Source organism: Cebidichthys violaceus, unplaced genomic scaffold (assembly GCF_023349555.1).
Source record: "Cebidichthys violaceus isolate CVI_PGR_0920_01 unplaced genomic scaffold, fCebVio1.0.p SCAF_1, whole genome shotgun sequence".
Lineage (NCBI taxonomy): Eukaryota > Metazoa > Chordata > Actinopteri > Perciformes > Stichaeidae > Cebidichthys > Cebidichthys violaceus.
In genome coordinates, this window is record NW_027176262.1 from 17,619,850 (window position 1) to 17,629,160 (window position 9,311).

Consider the following 9,311-nt stretch of genomic DNA (forward strand, 5'->3'; position numbering starts at 1 on the left):
TATATAGTGTAGTTAAATGATTTAATGTAGAATGAATTTATTAATCACAGTTAACAAAAAAAGAAAGGCAAGAACAATAGGCAGGTTACAAAAACAAAAGTCCATGCAACAAGGAAGGACTAATTAACAACCAACAGTGAAAAAGACCAGACTAAAAATACACATGAAACTAATCAGACAAGACACAGGTCACACAGGTGACACAGGTGACACAGGTCACACAGGTGACACAGGTGACACAGGTCACACAGGTGATACAGGTGACACAGGTGACACAGGTGACACAGGTCACACAGGTGATACAGGTGACACAGGTGACACAGGTCACACAGGTGACACAGGTGACACAGGTCACACAGGTGATACAGGTGACACAGGTGACACAGGTGACACAGGTCACACAGGTGATACAGGTGACACAGGTGACACAGGTCACACAGGTGACACAGGTGACACAGGTGACACAGGTCACACAGGTGATACAGGTGACACAGGTGACACAGGTGACACAGGTCACACAGGTGACACAGGTGACACAGGTGACACAGGTCACACAGGTGATACAGGTGACACAGGTGACACAGGTGACACAGGTCACACAGGTGATACAGGTGACACAGGTGACACAGGTCACACAGGTGACACAGGTGACACAGGTGACACAGGTCACACAGGTCACACAGGTGATACAGGTGACACAGGTGACACAGGTGACACAGGTCACACAGGTGATACAGGTGACACAGGTGACACAGGTCACACAGGTGACACAGGTGACACAGGTGACACAGGTCACACAGGTGACACAGGTGACACAGGTCACACAGGTCACACAGGTGACACAGGTGACACAGGTGACACAGGTCACACAGGTGATACAGGTGACACAGGTGACACAGGTCACACAGGTGACACAGGTGACACAGGTGACACAGGTCACACAGGTCACACAGGTGACACAAGTCACACAGGTGACACAGGTGACACAGGTGACACAGGTGACACAGGTCACACAGGTGACACAGGTGACACAGGTCACACAGGTCACACAGGTCACACAGGTGACACAGGTCACACAGGTCACACAGGTATACACGAGGGCAGGATGAAAGCTGGTGCTAGAAACTGATTGTAACAGAGCAAGGCTAATTAAACACATGATACACAGAAAAAAGGAGGGAAAAGCCACAAAGACAGGAAGTCAAACAAACATTGGACACATGTTCTCAAAATAAAACAGGAAACAGATAACCTAAACCCAAAACCATGACAGACATACTATACTATGACAAATTCTCATGTGTTTTTTTCTGTGAAATACTATACTAACTGATATTTTTAATAACATATTATACTCTTATTATACTATATTGTTTTATGGCACATGTGACGACCCATCCACTCCACTAGGTGTCCCCATCTCCTTTACTTCACTGTTATCCTGGATCTGGGTCGTCAGCTTCATGAGCCTCAACTGGGCCCAGAGTGGTTCCTGATGTAAAAGCCCAGACCTTCACAGGAGTTCCTCTCTCTTACCTTGCTGGCACTGCTGCCTGCTGCATTTTTCCACATCCATACATGCTTGACTGATTACTGACTTCCATGTTTGTTCCGTTCTATATTGTTGTCTTTGAGATAAATATCCTTTATTACTTTTAAACTTGTCTTTTGACTTGAGAACGACAATATAAACAAGTCATCGATCATCAAAAAAACTAAATTTATTTTCTGTTGACTGACTCAACATCAACCACACAATCTCTGTAAGAAAAGAAGATGAGGAATAATGTCTCCATTAAATCCTAATGATTGAACACGTTCACATCTGGGCTCTGGAATCTTATCACTGACATTTTGCTGCTTAAGCGGAAGTCTTTACAGAATCTGTCAGTCCAGTCTTTACTTTCCAAACACACTATAGCTTGATTACTTAAAATAAGCAGCAAAGCATTTACCAAAACAACAAAAACAAAGGGAAAGAAGAACACATTTGTATTATGAGGTTTTGCTCAGGTATTAATATATTTTAAGGCAAGGGATAAATGAACTGTATACAGCTGAATGTCAACATCATTGGTGAGAATTTGGTCAGAATCAAAAGTATGACACAGAAACAAAAGAATATTTTTTGCATTCACGCTTCAAAAATCATGAAGGTGGTATTCATTCGTGAAGATTATCTTGCATGTTGGTATCATAAATGTTTGTTTTTCACAGAGCTTTTCTGCAATAATCCAATAGAAACATCCCAGTGCAATGCTAACTCTATTATAATTGGTCAATTACAGCATTCTATGGTCTGTTATGTCTTTATAGCAGGCAACTGAGAACAATTTTTTTTTTATCAAAATATATTTTTTTAAATCAATATTTCGTGTCAAGTTCTTGATCTCTGCACGAGGCAAAGTTATCGTGTAAGCGGTATAATGTACAGCGAGTGGGTTATTATTGCAAAATGAACCTGTTCAGGGTGACTCCAGATGTTGGGGTTCATGTCGCAGTAGTGACCTGCTCGCTGTACATTATTCCTAAAATATATTATAACAAAGTCTTGACATATTGACATACTATAACATAATACTGCTTAAGAGCCTCCTTCAATCAATAATTAAATCAGCAGCTGCAGTCGTTCTTCCTCCTGAAGACGAGCCTGGGATGACTTGGAGCTGTCGTGTTTGGACTGTAGCAACAACGAACGCTCTGCTGCAGTTTCAAAGGTTACACTTGGCAAGCTTGAAAAACTAGTAAGAGCTGCTGGAAAAAACCCAGCCCAGTGTCGCCAAATTGTTTTCCAATGAAAGTAGATAACAGCACTGTCTCCAAACATTGCTAACTTTAAGCAATAAATATAACAAAAATAATTTTGGGGAAAATCACCAACCCTATCTTTAATTACGGGTGACCGTGGATAAGTGGAGAGCAGGGCCGCCTTTCAATCAGAGGGTCGGCGGTTCGATCCCCGGCTACTGCTCATGTCAATGTGCCCTTGAGCAAGACACTTAACCCCAAAATTGCTCCCATAGCTGCGTCTACAGTGTGTAGGTAAATACTGAATTGTAAGTCGCTTTGGATAAAAGCGTCTGCTAAATGACCGTAATGTATCTTTAAGTAAAAGACCTGAGTTCCTCTTCCACCGCTGGGTTCGGGTCTTCATTCCTCCCCTTTAGCCTCGGTCCCTGCTCCAATCCTCACACCTCAGACAAAATTAATGCATTTCCATCCTGCATTCATGGTGTCTTCTACTGGGGAGAACATTAAACTCTTTCTCTCTCACTTTTATCATATTCAGTATCATTAGAGTGGAGTGGAGTGACTCTTTTGTGAACCATCCTCTTGCACTAGATGCCATCGATCTGATCTGCACTGCAGTTTCACACTGTAGGAGAACCGAGATGCATGAACTCTTCTGAGGTCATTAACTCTAAGTAGCTGAATCAACACAAAGCTGATTTCCATTTCAGGCCTCCGAACTGCAACGTGACAGGAATGTGTTTTGGGCGCAGAGCAGGTTTCTGTCGGACAGAGAAGCTACAGCTCAGTGGTGGTACAACTACTAAGATCTTTCACTTCAGTAAAAGAACCGCAAAAATACTAAACTAAACGTGAAAGTCCTGCTTTCAAAACCGTACTTAAGAGAAAGTATAAAGTACCAAAATCTCTTAAAGCAAAAGTACTCATTGTGAAGTAAAATGTCCCCCGTCTGTGTTTAACTATAATGTTTATGGATTAATATTGCTGCTGCATTAATATTTGTTACATTTGCTGTAGATGTCTAAGATTGGGCTCAAGTTAACTCCTTTATATACTGTTGGGTAGTTGGGTTTTTCTGCTGTGAGAACCACGTATCTCTAAAAAAGATAAACGGTCCTGTTTTCAGCTTTGTGACGATGCTCTTTCCAGTTGATCCAGGAGGCTTTTTAAAGAGTTTATTTAGCTGAAGAAGTAGGAGGATTTTCTCAACTCATAAAGGAACACTTCATCCTTCAGTTTATCACATTCAAAAACCAACAACATCTGGAGATACATGGTTTTTCACTGAACGAGAAGGGCATAAAAACCTGTAATCTGAACAGTAACTAAAGCTGACGTCAGCTTGGCCTTTCCAGTGAAATGTCTCGTCTGTCACTCGGGTTCATACAAACGACATCACATGACACAAACCTCATCTGGTGACGGCAGTCACAATGACAACGCCCACACTGGAATAAATGCATAGTTTATCATATCATAACAATAAATTCTCAAGGCTACATCGTAAATAAAACAGTCTAGCAGATTTAAGGGACTGTAGCCTAAATTATGAACAGGAAGTGAGGTGAACAAACTGTGTCATCGAGAAGAGGTACAAACGTGACGTTGCATTGAATATTGATGCTCATCCTGTGAGGCGCTGCAAGACAAAAGTTGCTCTAAAAAAGGTTAAATTGCTGCAACTACTGAGAGTATACTGAGTGATCGCCTTGCATTTTTCATACAGCTATGAGCTACCAGAGATCACAATTTAGGCTGCTTCTGCTACAGTACAGTATCGCTTTAAATTCCTCTAGATACCTGAATGAAAACAGCATCCTGCTGTGCAAACAAAGCAAAAGTCAATCATTCACATAGGCGTATAAAAAAAAAAGGAAAAAAAAGTCTCTCTGCAGAGCGGTGGAGGGGGGGGGGGGTCCTCGAGGGGTCTTGAGGTGAGATCTTGAAGATTATTTTGGAGCGAAATGCAAAAGTATATTTGGGGTTCGAAGGGGTTGTTCGGTGGAGGGTTTTGAGTCATTTGGGGTATCAAGAGTTCTTGAGGGATCTGTAGACCTCCATAAGAATGTTCTTAAGAGTTCTTGACAGGGTTCTAAAGTCCTTGAGAGGGTTCCAGGGGAGGTTCCTCAGGGAATTTAAGGTTTGCAGGGGGCAATTAGGGTTTCTTGAGGGGTGGACTTAAGTATATTAAGAGGTTCTTGTGTAGGTTCCAGGAGACATCGACTGGGTTTCTTGAGGAGGCAGAAATCTTATTTTAAAATCACTACAAAGTGTTAAAGGATGGATGGATGACTTTCCAGAAGAACCACCATTAACAATGGTGAGAAAAGAAAAAAACATCCCTTGGAGGTTACTGGATGGGAAGCAAAACATGCTCCCCCCCCCCCCACCTGCATGCGGAACACTGATGCATCCCGGCAGCACTTGGCCCTCTCTGTTCTCCCTTAGGTCCTCGGTCAGCACCCCAAACTCTGGACGCAGTCATGTTTCTCCATCCGCTTCCATCCGTCACTGCTGCGGCCACGTGTCAGGTGCTTGCTTGCTTGTGTGTGTGTGTGTGTGTGTGTGTGTGTGTGTGTGCGCGCGCGAAGTCACCCATAACGTGTGCAGATGTGGCGCGCGCGTGCTGTAAAGTCATCCTAAAATCTACAAGCAGTCGGTGCTGTTCGGTGCGGCGGTGATTGTGATGTTGTGCGGCGGGTCTGGTGTCCAGAAAAACACGTAGTAGATCACCAGGATGAACGCAGCCACGGACACGCAGAGGAAATAGGCGATCGCCATCGCCACTTTCACCCAAATCTTAGTTGACATGTTGGCGTGCTTGGCCCGCAGCTCGCCGGGATAGCTCGGCCTCCGCATGTCCCCGTTCAGCTTCTCCGCGGTCGCGGGGACTTGCCTGCCGGCCGCTTTCATCTTGGCATTAACGCTGAAACCTTATCCGACGATTTTTCCTCTGCGGAGTATCGCGTGTTCATTTAAGTCCAGGCAGCAAAGCCAGATGCGCCCCCCCCCCCCCCCCCCCCCACTCTATCCTTCACGGCTGTCTTCTCCTCCGTCCCGGGTAGCTATAGGAAGCGGTCTAAACCGCAGGTGTAGCAACGCGGGTCCCGCAGCCTCCGCAGGTGCTGAGATCCGCAGGGGCATAAAGATCTCTGACCCCTCTGAGTCCTCCGTGCGCACAGGACAAACTGAACTCAAGGAGGCTGTCTCTGGCATCAGCTGGATGGGACTGCTGTCAGGCTGGCCATGGTTAGAGAGGTTTGTTTCCGGTAGGGCTTTTCAAAATAATACAAACTGTAACCGCGAGAACGCAAAATAAACATTTGTTGATCCACAGCGTGAATATTTGTTTAACCCTCCTGTCGTGTTCGTTTCTCCCCCCTTACTTTAGTGTTCCCGATCAAATTTGACTGCTCTTACATTTACACAAAAACCATTAATCATCACCACATTTTATTTAACACCTTTTTAAGCTGTAAACAATGTCTCAGACTAGTGGTTTACATGAATAACTGCTGGGAATATCCAAAAAATAGACACTGAAATTGTATCGCTAAATTAAATGAAACTGTTGTAAGGACATTGTTGACCAGAATATAGGCCTCCCGGACTCCGCATCCCACAGACTTTTTGTAGCCTCATTGTTTGACCGATATACTCCTGCTAGAATCAACAGACCCATGTAGGCTTGGAGGTCTACCTGGTCCAATGCTCTCCACATGTTCAAAAATTATGCCTAATTAGCCTCTCTGACAGAAAATCTCCTCATCAGTCGCCTATTCATTGTGCTCACAGAGTAAAATGAGAGCAAGGCACAAATAAAGGTTTATATAGGGGGAAAGTGAGAATGTATGAAACATTGTTTCGTCTGGAAGGTGTGGTTCACGTGGGGGGATGGGTACATAAGCGCGGGATAGAGATGGGTTCCCATAACAAACACCTGATTTTTTTGTTTGAAGTTTGAAATGTGTTCAACTTTATATATGGGGCTGTGAACAGGTGTTCACACAGGTAGGTAGGGGTGTGTGTGTGTGTGTGTGTGGGGGGGGGGGGGTTGTGGATGTGTATGGGGCTATTTTCCATCTGATGATCTAGTGTTTCCCATTCATTTCCTATGGCGGTCACTTTTGACCGGGAACAGTTGACTAAACCACAAAAAATTCAATGAAAGTGATCATCAGCAATTTTATATGTTCAAATGTCTAGTGTGGAGGATATCATGAGGCCTTGACGCAATCAGATGTAAAACACAATATTTATGATTGATTAAAGTTGTAAATCGGTCAGATTTGACCCGAACACGACAGGAGGGTTAATTAGCCCTTCTAAATATTAATGTCCGTTACTTTATTCCACAACCCAACAGTAGCCTACAGGTGGTGTTATACGTTTATCAACCACTAGAGAGAGAGATAACAGTTCTGCAGCATACTAGCCCATCTTTAACATGTTAATTTTACTTTGTTTTTACTCTGCAGGTGTATTTTCTGGTTAAGCAAGTCTTAAATTAGTGGTGGAAAGCAACAGTACAACACTACTCAAGGACTGTAGTAAACTTTAGTACAATTTTAAAAAGGTGCTTGTAGTTTGAGTGTTTCCAATTACTACTATTTTATACTTCTACACAAAAGAAAATATTGTAAATTTTACTCCACTACATTATTGAAGATTCCAATTAATAATACCCCATATACAGTTAGGTCCATAAATATTTGGACATTGACACAATTTTCATCATTTTGGCTCTGTACACCACCACAATGGATTTGAAATGAAACAATCAAGATGTGCGTTAAGTGCAGACTTTCAGCTTTAATTTGAGGGTATTTACATCCCAATCAGGTGAACGGTGTAGGAATTACAACACATTTTATATGTGGCCCCTCCTTTTTAAGGGACCAAAAGTAATTGGACAAACTAACATAATCATCAATGTAATTGTCACTTTTAATACTTGGTTGCAAATCCTTTGCAGTCAATGACAGCCTGAAGTCTGGAACCCATAGACATCACCAGATGCTGGATTTCATCCCTGGTGATGCTCTGCCAGGCCTCTACTGCAACCGTCTTCAGTTCCTGCTTGTTCTTGGGGCATTTTCCCTTCAGTTTTGTCTTCAGCAAGTGAAGTGCATGCTCAACTGGATTCAGGTCAGGTGATCGACTTGGCCATTGCAGAACATTCCACTTCTTTGCCTTAAAAAGCTCTTTGGTTGCTTTCGCAGTATGCTTCGGGTCATTGTCCATCTGCACTGTGAAGCGCCGTTCAATGAGTTCTGAAGCATTTGGCTGAATATGAGCAGATAATATTGCCCGAAACACTTCAGAATTCATCCTACTGCTTTTGTCAGCAGTCACATCATCAATAAATACAAGGGAACCAGATCCATTGGCAGCCATACATGCCCACGCCATAACACTACCTCCACCATGCTTCACTGATGAGGTGGTATGCTTTGGATCATGAGCAGTTCCTTCCCTTCTCCATACTCTTCTCTTCCCATCATTCTGGTACAAGTTGATCTTTGTCTCATCTGTCCATAGGATGTTGTTCCACAACTGTACGGGCTCTTTTAGATGTTTTTTGGCAAACTCTAATCTGGTCTTCCTGTTTTTGAGGCTCACCAATGGTTTACATCTTGTGGTGAACCCTCTGTATTTACTCTGGTGAAGTCTTCTCTTGATTGTTGCCTTTGACACAGATACGCCTACCTCCTGGAGAGTGTTCTTGATCTGGCCAACTGTTGTGAAGGGGTTTTTCTTCACCAGGGAAATAATTCTTCTGTCATCCACCACAGTTGTTTTCCGTGGTTTTCCAGGTCTTTTGGTGTTGCTGAGCTCACCAGTGCGTTCTTTCTTTTTAAGAATGTACCAAACAGTTGATTTGGCCACACCTAATGTTTTTTGCTGTCTCTCTGATAGGTTTGTTTTGATTTTTCAGCCTAATGATGGCTTGCTTCACTGATAGTGACAGCTCTTTGGACTTCATATTGAGAGTTGACAGCAACAGACTCCAAACACAAATACCACACCTGAAATGAACTCTAGACCTTTTATCTGCTCCTTGTCAATGAAATAACGAGGGAATAACACACACCTGGCCATGGAACAGCTGAGCAGCCAATTGTCCAATTACTTTTGGTCCCTTAAAAAGGAGTGGCCACATATAAAATGTGTTGTAATTCCTACACCGTTCACCTGATTGGGATGTAAATACCCTCAAATTAAAGCTGAAAGTCTGCACTTAACACACACCTTGATTGTTTCATTCAAAATCCATTGTGGTGGTGTACAGGGCCAAAATGATGAAAATTGTGTCAATGTCCAAATATTTATGGACCTAACTGTAAAATCAATAACTGATGATCTAATATTTCAGATTAAAATAAAAACTTTGATCGCCATTAGGAGATTTTACTCTTATTCTGAAGGAAAATTAGTCACACTTCCGGCGCCGCTCAGCGTGCCTCCGTCTCACTTGACGCAGCTTCGGACGAGGAGGGGCTGAAAGTACGCAACACCTAACGATTGGGTCATAGTTTGAGAGAAACGTCCCGCAGCAG